This window comes from Felis catus, chromosome B2, assembly GCF_018350175.1.
Source record: "Felis catus isolate Fca126 chromosome B2, F.catus_Fca126_mat1.0, whole genome shotgun sequence".
Taxonomy (NCBI): domain Eukaryota; kingdom Metazoa; phylum Chordata; class Mammalia; order Carnivora; family Felidae; genus Felis; species Felis catus.
The window spans coordinates 32,296,576-32,307,311 of record NC_058372.1 but is presented as its reverse complement, the minus strand read 5'-3'; positions in this window follow the sequence as shown (position 1 = coordinate 32,307,311).

Here is a 10,736-nt window from a genome sequence, read left to right as displayed (position 1 = left end):
CATAGCCAGAGTTTAACTGCTCTGTTCTGGACCTTACGTACAAAGTCTGATCCATATCTCATGAACCAGTCTTAGTCTTGAGAATAGGTTAGTTCGGTTAAACAGCTGTCTTACTTCAGGAGGTGGTCCTGCAGGTGGGGGCTCTCAGGCCTATAATATGGAGGCAATCAGGTAATGAATAAGCAGCATTTCTGTGGAGGGCGTCTGGGTGGCTCTGTCAGTTAAGCTCTGACTTCGGCTCTGGTCATGATCTCACAGTTTGTGAGTTTGAGCCCCAATGTGCTGACAGCACAGAGCCTGCTTCAGACCCTCTGTCTCCCTCTCTCTCTTCACCTCCCCTGCTGGTTCTCTCTTTTGCTCTCTCAAAATAAATAAACTTAAAGAAAAAAAAAAAGAAGAAGCATTTCTATGGAAACAAAAGAAAAACACAGGTTAATGGTTGGGGCAAATTATAAATCCAGTGTCTCAGTCCTGACAGTGAGAAGCCAGTGAGAAGATTTCTAGATGTCAGGCTTCAAGCATCTTCAGATGGAATGAGGGTAGGCGGTGGCTGTCTGATAGACTTTCCTGGTTTGCAGTTTGGATGTCTCTGGTCATCTTCTTTTAAAAAAAATTTTTTTTAACATTTACTCACTTTTGAAAGTGAGAGACAGAGCACAAGTGGGGGAGGGGCAGAGAGTAGGAGACACAGAATCAGAAGCAGGCTCCAAGCTGTCAGCACAGAGCCCGACGTGGGGTTCAAACTGATGGACCACGAGATCATGATCTGAGCTGAAGTCAGATGCTTAACCAACTGAGCCACCCAGGTGTCCCTCTGGTCATCTTCTTGAGTAGCCCATACAGCAACAGGCACTAAGGTTATCTACACATCACCGTTGTGGCAAATTCTCTAAAATTTACATCACACTGTTTGCCTTCAGTTTGCAAGACTTTAGGAAAAAGGGCAGTTTTAGTTTTCAATGATTCCAACTCAAGAGAATGGGAGAAAATAGGAAACCTTGGTTTGGAGAATCATAGTCAGATATTTGAGGAAACAGAAGAATTCAGTATCCAGCCCAGTCATTTAACAAACACTCAAAGACAATTAGAACTGGAATCTAACATCCACAAAGGCGTGTTACTGAAACATTTTTTCTCTCTAAAATCACCCTCATTTCCACTAAAGATGGCCAAATTAAGACTAATTTATTTGTAAAGTTAGTCCAGTTTTAACAAACTTGGCCTAATTATTTATGTAAATACGGCAACAATAGTGATTGGCCAGCCACATAGGTTCTTTTAAATCTGTTTTGCTGGAACTTTTTATAAGAAATTTCAGATTGAACTTTTAATAGCCTCTTGAGGCTAAGAAGCCAAGCCCAATATTTGCCATCAGACTTTGCCTGTAATACCTATAGATTTGGGTGAATTCCTCTCTTCTTGAGGTCCCCAAAATATCCCAAGGTTCCTGAGCTTGCCAAGAAGTGATCTTCCCTACTTCCCATAGAGCTACTAGGAACCCTGTAAGCAAGGTACAAGCCCTATTTTTTCCAAGGGGACATCAATGGCTCCATAAAGTTTATCTTAGTTCCTTAAAGCTGTTTGGACATATCTGAGACTATGCATGTCTCCCTCAAATGTGACATTCCAGTCAAACCTTTAGTAATATGACCAATATTTCCACTGGTGTCCTGTTACAAGGAGAACAATTTCTTATTGAACTGTAATTGCCATGAAAGTAAAAATACTCATTGAGAGTTCCCAAATTCTGGAGGGATCAGAAAGGGAGAAAAATGTTTCATATTTGCTTACAAAGGAATATTTTACCAAATATCTCTAAGTCATAGATAAGAGAAAGAGTTTCCTTATATGTGGAAGAGCAAACGTTAGAGAAACAGCAATGTTTCAAATAAGAGTCATAAAAATATAACATCTTTCTCAATTCATTCAGTCCCATGTTACTAATTCTTGTTCTGTTTGAGTGCAGTTTTCCCATTAGTTCTGGAAATTCTTACACACTTTCATTTACGATTGTAAAGGTATCACAAACCTTTATTTGTCAAAAGTCTTCTCCATGAATCTCCTCACAGCTGGAATACATTTGCAAGAGCATCAGAGTAAAATAATAACTATAAATGATAAAAGACTCAAAAAACCACTTTAAAGTGGTTAAAGATCTGAAGAGAGTTCAGGTTCAGGTGACAAGGAAATCTGTCTATTTCTGTGACACATAACACTTCAATAATTAGAATTACAAGTAATGACTTTATACCAGGACATATCAAAACCTTGGCAATGTTACATAATTTCTGGAACTGTTATAGCATTCATTCATATAACCCAAGAAGGTTTGTTATCATGTATTTGACAATGCTTCCCATGTAATTTGATATACCAAATTAAAAAAAAAAAGCCTAATTAGTCAAGGAGACTTCATTTAAAATTTGAATTTTGGGAAATATCTCAAAAATATTAGCTTTAGGCACATGCCTAAATAGGATTACAGATCATTACAAAACTTAATACTTAATCATCTATTTAACCAAGGTGGCAATAAGAGATTCTAAAGGCAAATACAGAAGGTTACATAGTTGTTATCAACATTTAGCCCTTTTAATATTGAGAAGATTCAACTTTCTTAAGTGATCAAACACGGAACATAGAAGACAAAACATACTTTGTTTTTCTAGACCAATTGCATTAAAGGTAAAGAAAAAATCGTGGCCCCTGGGTGGCTCAGTCGGTTAAGCATCCAATTTTGGCTCAGGTCACGATCTCATGGTTTGTGTGTTCAAGCCACTGGAGCCTGCTTTGGATTCTGTGTCTCCCTCTCTCCCTGCCCCTCCCCCCCCCAAGAATAAACATTAAAAAAAATTTTTTTTAAAGAAAAAAATCTTTGTTTACTTTTTTTTTTTTTTAAGTAATCTCTATAACCAATGTGGAGCTCAAACTCACAACCCAAGATCAAGAGTTGCATGCTCCAATGACTTAGCCAGCCAGGTGCCCTTATGATTGCTTATTAAGAACAGACAACTAACCCAAGAAAAGTTTGTCATTTTAACAGAGAGGAAAAACAAATTCTAATCTTATATCAGTGTACTTCCAATATTAAAATTCATTCACTCCAGTCTCAGTCAATCCTGACCATACATAAAATTGTTTTCCAAAGATTCTCTTCTCCCAAACTTTCTACAACTTTCTTTTTTTTTTCAGATTTTGTCCTAAGTTTTCCCTCTTTAAATAACCAGTCTCGGGGCTCCTGGGTGGTTCAGTCAGGTAAGCGTCCAACTTCAGCTCAGGTCATGATCTCAGGGTTCATGAATTCAAGTCCGGAGTCAGGCTCTGTGCTGACAGCTCAGAGCCTGGAGCCTTCTTTGGATTCTGTGTCTCCCTCTCCCTCTGCCCCTCCCCCACTCGCACTCTGTCTCTCTGTCTCTCTCTCTCAAAAGTAAATAAATATTTAAAAAATTTTTTTAATAACCAGTCTCACTTTAGGACAAAATTATTTTCTTTTCCCTCAACAAAAATCTATTCCTATTCCTAGGCACCTGGCTGGCTTAGTTGGTAGAGCATACGACTAATTTGAGCCTCACATTGGGTGTAGAGATTACTTAAAAATAAAATATTAAAAATAAATGTAGTCCCATTCCTAATATTCCCCTTTTCTTTTTCTTTTTCTTTACCAGTTCTTTAGACTGGCTAATCTATGGATACATTTCATAATTTTTAGAAACATGCACCTTCTTAGGGTGCCTGGGTGGCTCAGTCAGCATGTGACTTTGGCTCAGGTCATGATCTCATGGTTGGTGAGTTCAAGCCCCCTCTCCCTCTCAGCACAGAGCTGACTTCTGATCCTCTGTCTCCCTTTCTCTCTGCCCCTGCCCTGCTTGTGCGCTCTTTCTTTCTCTCTCTGTCAAAAATAAATAAACATTAAAAAAAATGCACCTTCTCATAGTAAATTTTTCAGCATGACGTAAAACATGTTTAGTAATAGACCCAAATATCTTTTGTTTTTGTGTAATAGGAAGCCAAAAGCAGATAAACCAATGTTTTAATAAACTTATGTTTTATTAATTTATCTTATTTAGAAATGATCTGGATATTTAATGAATCTAACTTTACTTATCATTTAACAGAGCAACACCTTAAAGTTTCAAGTTAGCAAAGATTTTGGAAGCTATTTAAAAGTTTACCTATAGGGGCACCTGGATGGCTCAGTGGTTGAGCACCTGACTGATTTCAGCTCAGGTCATGATCTTGTAGTTCATGGGATCAAGCCTTGTACTGGGCTCTGGGCTGGCAGCTAGGAGCCTGCTTGGGATTCTCTCTCCCTCTCTGTTTCTCCCCCTCTCAAAATAAATAAATAAACTTAAAAAAAGAAAAGAAATACATTTCTAAAAGTTTACCTATAAACCTTTTTATCTCATTTATATCTGTTCATCTGTTCTCAACATTTATGTTTAGATTACCTGTTAAACTTTGTGATGCATTAGACAAAGTCAATCATGATTCTAAGTGTTTTTTTTCTTTTCTGACAAATGTTGCAATGGAGATAACATGAACTTTATTTGACTTTCAGTAAATACAGCAGCATAAAAGTTTTATATTTAATATGGATAACTCTAAAGATATGTCTAATTAAACTAACAACCTCAAGTTAGCTTTAATAACAGATATTTTCCCAGATCACATGAACTTGAAAAACATTTGGGTTAGTTGTTTGGTTGGTTGGTTGGTTGGTTGGTTGGTTTTGTTTTGTTTTTGAGAGAGAGAGAGAGAGAGGGCACAAGTGAGCGAGGGGCAGAGTGAGAGAGGGAGAGAGACAGAGAAGCAGGGCTCATCCAAAGTGGGGCATGAGCTCACCTGAAGTGGGGCTCAAACTCATGAACCGTGAGATCATGACCTGAGTGAAAGTCAGATGCTTAGGGGTGCCTGGGTGCCTCAGTTGGTTAAGCAACCCACTTCAGCTCAGGTCATGATCTCACTGCTCTGAGTTTGAGCTCCACATTGGGCTCTGTGCTGACAGCTCAGAGCCTGGAGCCTGCTTTGGATTCTGTGCTTCTCTCTCTCTCTCTCTCTCTGCCCCTCCCCCACTCACTCTCTGTCTCTCGAAAACAAATAAACATTAAAAACAGAATCTTAAAAAAAAAATGCTTAACCAACTGACCCACCCAGGTGCCCTGGGTTACCTTCTATCTTTCTGAGTTTTAGAATGCCTAATTCTTACAAGTACTTGTCTTTAAACCAACTAAATAGAGCTCTTTTACAAATTAATTTTAGCAATACCATTCAGAGGTAGAGAAAATATCTCACATTTACAACATATAGGAACACACAGAGATACATAACCAAGATGCAAACAGAGTCTTACAGTCTTTGCTTTACTAATTTTTATGGAAAGGACATTAAAAACCCAATTTCCAAACATCTCCCTTTTACAAAACAAATCTAATTGCAAAATGGTATTATAATTCAAGGATCAATTTTCAGGCCATTTTTCTCCAGAGTCTAAAGAGTCTCATGACCAAGAAGTATTGCAAAAAAAGATAATCTTTTCCCTTTTCATAGGTTCATAACTAAACATTGCCCAGTTTTAGAGAATACAGCCCAAAGGGCTACATGTGGGAATCGAATTCTCATTTCCCATCTTCCAATAAGAACATGGCTGGTTTTGGGGTGCCTGGGTAGCTCAGTCAGTTGAGCATCCAGCTCTCGATTCTGGCTCAGGTCATGATCCCAGGGTGGTGGGAGGGAGCTTCACACTGGGCTTCTTGCCAAGCGTGAAGCCTGCTTAAGATTCGCTCTCTCTCTCTCTCTCTCTGCCCCTCTTCCCTGCTCATGCACTGTCTCTAAAACAAAAAATAATATAAAAATATTTTTAAAAAAGAAAAAGGGGCACCTGCATAGCTCAGTCAGTTGAGTGTCAGACTCTTGATTTCGGCTCAGGTCATGATCCCAGGGCCATGGGATCCAGCCCCAAATCAGGCTCTGCGTTGAGCATGGAGCCTGCTTAAGATTTGCACTCTCTCTCTCTCTCTCTCTCCCTCTACCTCTCTCTCTCTCAAAAAAAAAAAAAAAAAAAACACAACAAAACAAAACAAAAGAAAAGAAAAAAGAAAAGAACATGGCCAGTTTTATTTAAAGATACCAAAAGCTGCAGCAACAAACAAACCAAATAAAGCGCAGAGAACCTTTGAGAGTGCTAGCTCCTCCCTAAAAGTCAGAACTCCACAGGCTGAACCAAATGTCTTCCTAGTCAAACTTTTATTAATCAGGCAAGAAAAAAAGGCTAAGAGAGCCAAACCAAAACCCTCTATTTGGAGGCCACCAAATAGGAAGAAGAAATAAGAATCTAAGAGAGTCTAACAGTTGCATTTACGAGTCCCATTATCCCTTTGGTTACTGGTTTCAATACTATCTTTTGACCATTCCTCACTCTCAAGGGAATTGGGATGAGAACCGCTCTAGCTACTTCTTGCTAAAATGGGGCAGAGATCAGGGTTAGAAGAAGGAAACCTTTTGCATTTATTTGAAATATCCCTTAGTTTCAGGTTGATATCCAACATTCTGCATTACCAAAATGTTTGTACTTTGGTTAACAGTTCTTGTACAACATGTTATACCATAGTTTATGATTAAGTAGCAAAGAAGAATTGGAAATATGGATAATCTGGAGTGCCCAGGTGACTCGGTCGGTTAAGCGTCTTTTTTTTTTTTAACATTTATTTATTTTTGAGAGACAGAGATAGAGCATGAGCAGGGGAGGAGCAGAGAAGTAGGCTCCAGGCTCTGAGCCGTGAGCACAGAACCCAATGTGGAGCTCAAACCCACGAACCGCAAGATCATGACCTGAGCCAAAGTCGGATGCTTAACCGACTGAGCCACCCAGGCGCCCCTGTTTTTTGTTTTTTTAATATTTACTTATTTTTATTTTTATTTTTTATTGTCAAATTGGCTAACATACAGCGGGTAAAGTGTGATCTTGGTTTTGGGGATAGATTCCTATGGAATATTTATTTATTTTGAGAGAGAAAGAGAGATAGGGAGTGAGAAGGGGATGGGCAGAGAGAAAATCCCAAGCAAGCTCTGCACTGTCAGCACAGAGCCCAAAGGGGAGCTCGAACCCACAAATCATGAGATCATGATGTGAGCTGAAACCAAGAGTCAGACACTTAACCAACTGAGCCACCCAGGTGCCCCTGGTGTCCAACTCTTAATCTCAGGGTCATGAGTTCAAGTTCTGAGTTGAGCTCCATGCTTGGTGTGGAGCCTACTTAAAAATAAAAACAATAAAAATAAATATGGATAATCCACATCTGAGTAATCCTTGTAAAACTGATCTAATTCCTTGGGAGTTCTGCAAAAATAACCCTGAAAAACGGTCAAAATCTGAGTCTAGGGCTTTAGGGGAGATTTATTGTAGCCAAGTAACTTGCCCTATTTTGTTAAGATGAACTTCAATTTCCATGGAGGTATTAATACATGTGTAGCATGATGAATTAGCCACCATATAAACACCTTCTGTTTTGTTAAAATATAATCTAAAGCAATTCTGTTATCTAAGATTACTGTTGCCAAAGGGTCTAAGGCTTCTTATTGGGCTGGTGTGGCTTGGACAGTTTCATTTGATAGGATTCCTAAAGTTATTGAAACGTTTCCAATCATATGTTCATGCAAGGCCACTCCCCGCCATAGCAATAAGGTTCTCTCGAACAAGTACTGAATTACATCTTCCTGATTTGGGGGAGGATAATCAGAATATCTTGTGGCTTCTCTTTTTCACCTATAGAACAATTTGAGAGAACTGGTCCAATGACTGACTTCATTGGAATTATATATGGAATAAGAGGTGACCGAAAGTCCTAAAAGACATACCTCCCATGCTCCAGCCATTCAACCATTATCCCCAGGGGAGACAGTGATATATATACACACACACACACACACACACACACACACACACACACACACAAATAACCTGGGGATACACATAGCACTCCTGTTAATTTATGGGAGTCAGGACTTTCATTTTTGCAGGGTCACTGAAGGTATTGTTTGAAATAAGAAGTATGGTTAAGGTTAGTGTAACTGGTAAGAGGGCATTTGGGGAGAAATGGCGGGGGGGGGCATATTGCCAAGTTCTTTCTGTTCTCAGTATTGTATAGAGAAGAGTAGAAAAAGATGAGTAACTATTGTGAAAACAGCGTATTTCCCAAAAGTCTCTGGAAGGTGGTGAAAGGAAAAAGTTTCAATTAATTTTACAAGAGGTGAATAATTTTTCTGGTTATATTTTAAGCATCAGTGGAACTGCAAGCTTCTTGTGGTGAGTTCCAGTCATTGAATGTGAGATACTCATGCTTTTGGATAGGTAAGAAGAAACAAGGGATGGGAGCAGTGAGGGAGCCAGGCCTGATTAACCTGACTCTATAAGCTAATGGAGTGTGTTGATTTAGATGTATTAAAAAATTAATGACCACAGCAAGATTGGTTATAGGCATTACTACTGGGTTGCTATGGTCATGTACTGAGTGGGACTTAGGGCAACATATCGAGCAGTGAAAAAGATTGCCAACCTTGGCCAACGTTTGAAAAATCCTAATCATGGAACTGTTGTTTCAAGCTTAAGAGGCTGTGAACAATAGAAAGATGGAAGGGAAAAAGGAATAACATTCATAGCATATAAGCTATTAGCAGGTCACAGGCTATTTGTTCCTTATTGATTGGTTTCTCAGACCAGTTCTTCTAAGCAGCAATTTCAGGTCTGTCAGAAGCTTGCTGGTAGTAAGGTTCTCCTCTATGTTCTCCTTGCTGGCAGAGTGTGGGGGACCTGTGGATTCCTGTGGAACCAATTCAATGGGAGTGTGGGAATCTGCAGCTGAATTTCCCTTCAGTTTCACTGAAGAATGGGTGGTCAACGCCACCCCCTAAGGTCCCGTCCATTGAGAATGGAGCTGGTCCTTCGGGTGCTTGCTCTCCCAGGTTTTTAACAACCCCACGTCTCCAGGGGTGGTATAAGGGCACATCTGTGGGATACATCGAACTGCTGGAAGTAAATCTGTACAGCAGTTAGAGTATTTCCTAAAGCTGGGACATACCTGATAGTATCCAATTGCTTAATGTGAGCAACATCAGGAACTCCTAAGCCATGAAAAGAGTGTAGAAAGGGTCTTCCATGTAACATTCCATAGTGGCTTAAATCATGCCTACTTCTAGGGGCCACTCTTACCCAAAGTAGGGCAACTGACAAGACTTTTTCCCAAGTTAAGATGGTTTCTTGGCAGACCTCTGATAAAGTCTTTTAAAATGTGTGGTTTATTTTTTCTGTTTTCCCAGTCTATTGGGGTCTCTAGGAAACACGTAATTTCCATCGAAAGCCTAAGGCATTGGACACTGCTTGTGTGACTTTTGCCACAAATGCTGCTCCATTGTCACTCTGAAGTGTCAGTGGCGATCCAGACCTAGGTATGATTTTGTTTAAAAGTGTATTGACAGGGGGCACCTGGCTGGCTCAGCCAGCCATACATGCTAGCATGTGATTCTTGATCTAGGGGCATGAGTTCAAACCTCACGTTGGGTGTAGAGATTAAATAAATAAATAAATACATACTTTAAAAAAATGTGTTTTGACAAATTCTGAGGCCTTCTCTGAATGTCATGGAAAGGCCTCAACTTCTAAAGTTCAACAAATATTAGCAAATATTGAAAATTATGTTACTCTCTGGATAATGGTGAAGAATATCTGCTGGTCCTCTCCAGGTTCATTGCCTCTAAGTTGTAGGTTTGTATGTATGTATGTAATTTATTTATTTTTAATGTTAATTTGTTTTTGAAAGAGAGAGACAGAGTATGAGCTGGGGAAGGGGCAGTGAGAGGGAGACACAGAATCTGAAGCAGGCTCCAGGCTCTGAGCTGTCAGCACAGAGCCTGACATGGGGCTCGAACTCACAGACTGTGAGATTATGACCTGAGCTGAAGTCGGACGCTCTACCGACTGAGCCACCCAGGTGCCCCAATGTATATATGTATTTAAAGTAATGTCCACCCAACAAACTCACAATCCCAAGATCAAGACTGGGATGCTCTACTGACTGAGCCAGTCAGCACCCCCAAGTTTTATATCTTTTAGAACTGGTGGGGCCCAGTCCTAGGAGTGTCCTTAGCACAAAACTTCACATTTCTAGTCTATCTTTTGGATAATTATCTGGAGTTTGGGGCCCACAATTTACCTTTGGATCCACTGAAGAGTAGCATCTCATCCATGATGGGTGCTTTGGTGAATATAACTATTTCTTCCATAATATGTTCTGGAATAAGGAATATTCCTTATTCATTATATTTCCAGCTGACTTTCATGCCAGCATTTTGCCCAAACCCCCATTCCCTAGCTTTTCTTAGGTCTTACAAGGAATATTTTGGTTGGTATTTAGTTAAGTCTATGTCTGCCACTAAAGGCATCATAGAGGGTTTGGAGTCCTCATATGGGCTACCAGGTTGGTGGCCTGATCAGCCTGATTATTTCCTTGAGCTATATAATTACGTGGCTTCTGATGCCCTGGACAATGAACTACTGCTCGTTCTTTCAGTTTCATTAGTGCAATTATTAAGTTTAGAACTTTTTGGGTGTGTCTAATTTCTTTATTTCCTATAGTTAACAATCCTTTTTCTTTCAATAAGGTACCATGTGCATGAATCACTGAGAAAGTGTATTTAGAATCAGTATGTATAGTTATCCTTTTTCCTTTACCTAAATGAAGGGC